Source organism: Dipodomys merriami, unplaced genomic scaffold (genome assembly GCF_024711535.1).
Source record: "Dipodomys merriami isolate MVZ:Mamm:240054 unplaced genomic scaffold, mDipMer1.0.p SCAF_1716, whole genome shotgun sequence".
NCBI classification, from domain to species: Eukaryota; Metazoa; Chordata; class Mammalia; order Rodentia; family Heteromyidae; genus Dipodomys; species Dipodomys merriami.
In genome coordinates, this window is record NW_027203067.1 from 2,629 (window position 1) to 5,168 (window position 2,540).

The window sequence follows — 2,540 nt, forward strand, 5'->3', positions numbered from 1 at the left end:
AAAGTTCCAGTGTGGTCCCTGGAAATTACCCGTCCCTCAGCCTTTTCAGTATGTCAGCGTTGTGTTTGCAGGCTACTAAGCAAAGCCAGCTCATGTGCAGCATGCACACAGGTTGCTCTTCTCAGTTAGTTCTGAGCATAATTTATGCTGTGTGAGTATAAGCTATCATGACCTACCTATGATAACCACAACTGAAGCCTGATATACAATTCACATGATATACAATTAAATTAATGGTGTCTTTGCAGTATATCTTCTAAAGTTTTGCAAAGTCAGTGCTCTGATAATTTGAGCACTTTTGTCACTGTCCTCAAGCCAAGGGAGGTGTGTGTGGGAGGTGATGGGAGAGTGGAGTCCGAGGAGTTAGAAGTGCATGTGGGCACAGGAACGCTAGCTCACCAAATGGACTCAACTGCAGGCACAACCTGATATAGTGGTGAGTGGAGAAATGAGTCACATGTATAAATAGAAGGAGATGCTGCTCAAGGTTTCTGAGGCCCTCTTCACTCCCCCCCACCCCCACTTCTCCTGTCTTCCAGAAATGGAGTAAGATTATTATTGAACTGCAATTTTAAGAATTGAGGCTACAGTTTGGGCTATTTTAGTTGTGAGAGTTAATAATATAGGAACAAAACTTTACCTCAGTTGAAAATGCTGGATTCTTGGTACTTGATCTGCTCCAGGGAGAACTGTATTTCTGCACAAAGAGCAGTATTTGGCGGGATGGTGGGTCGGTAAGCACTAGCACATGGGTTGGAGACCCAGTGTGGAGTTAGTTGATTCTTCCCCTGAGCAGGAACCCTTTTCCCTCGTGCAATTTGGAAGCCCAAGGAGAGTCTGCACATAAACCCCCGCTTTCACTATATTTGATGTCAGTATAACTTGTGGAGGAGATGGGGACAAACAAGTCGTTTAAGGATCCAGGTGGACCTGTTGCAACAATGAGAAGTACAAAATGTCATGTCAAAAACGAGCTTTACAATGTCGGTGTGGGGGGGAAGGGGGAAGGATTGGGTGGGGGGGAGGGGGGAGGCTGGGAAGGGAGGTGAAGGGTAAACAAAGGAGGAGGCTGCAATGCTTGGTAAGAAATGTATGCATTATCCTGCCCATGTAATTGTAACCCCTCTGTACAGTATGTTCTCAAATAAAATTAAATTAAATTAAAAAAAAAGTGTGCACATAATCCATCTCCTGACACCTAGGGCTTGGAGGAGTGAAATGTCTCGGGGGTATTTGGAGAGCATATCTGAGCCTAAATCCAATTCTTTTGATTCTTTTTTCTGCTACCCTTTTTCATCTTCTATATCTGATGTCTGAATGTACTGGTTGATTGCTTCTCTTGGTAGTTTTCCTGGACTTGCCAGCCTCAGAGACTAGAATGCTTGAGTCAGACTTTTCCTGCAGTAGCTTCTGGGGAGGATCATCATCATGCATGCTGATAGAAATGCTCAGTGGGCACCTGTAGTTGTTAGCACCTGTAATCCCAGCTACTCAAAGGCTGCAGCTGAGGATCATGAGGATGAAATTGGTGTGGTTCAGCTGAGGGAGTTGCTCAAGTTGCATGCCACCTTGACTTCAGTCCCCAGCACCATAAAAAAAAACAAAAACAACACAAACAAAAAAAAAAGTGAATGCTGTTGCTTGTGAGGGATGGTTTCTGGGTTGCCATGGAAACCAGGGCTACCTGCTGCCACTGAGGCAGAACTCTGTAGAGCTGACTCCTCTTTGGATGTGCCATTCTTCAGATGACCCTGGCTTTCACCTTCCCCTAGGGACAGTGTGCCCATCAACCTAGCCCAGGATAGATGTACTCTGGCATGTGAGCCAGAGTGCAGTTTAAGTCATCAAAAGAACTATTTGCCGTATAGAACAAATGTGTGTGTGTGTGTGTGTGTGTGTGTGTGTGTGTGTGTGTGTGTGTGTGTGTGTGTGTGTGTGTGTGTGTGTGTGTGTGTGTGTGTGTGTGTGTGTGTGTGTGTGTGTGTGTGTGTGTGTGTTTCTTGTGCCAGTACTGGGGCTTGAACTCAGGGCTAAGTTCTCTCTTAGGTTTTTACTGGTGGTCTACCAGTTGAGACACATCTTCACTTCTGGCTTTTTGGTGGTCAATTAGAGATAAAGAGTCTCATGGACTTTCCTGTCCATGTTGGCTTGGAACAGGGATCCTCAGCTCTCAGCTTCCTGAATAGCTAGGATTACAGGCCACTGAGTCACGCTGAAGACAGGAGCATAGGCCCCAGGGTGCCTCTGCTATTTTCAACCATAGATGAATACAAATTCTGTTAGGCAGGATGGCTTTCCTCATGGGGGATGCTCAGGACTCTGGTAGCCTTCTTTCTCTACTTGCAGAACTGCCCTTGAAATTGGCCGTCTATTTCACAAAGTCTGAGTCTTAATGCTATTGACATTTCAAGCTTTATAACCAAAAAGTTTCCCTCCCCACTTCTGGGGACTGGCTTGCTCATGTGTTGGGATAACCAAAAAATGTGTCTACACTTTCCAGATTGTCTTCTCAGGGAGCAGCCTATTCCCTTTCCCACTCC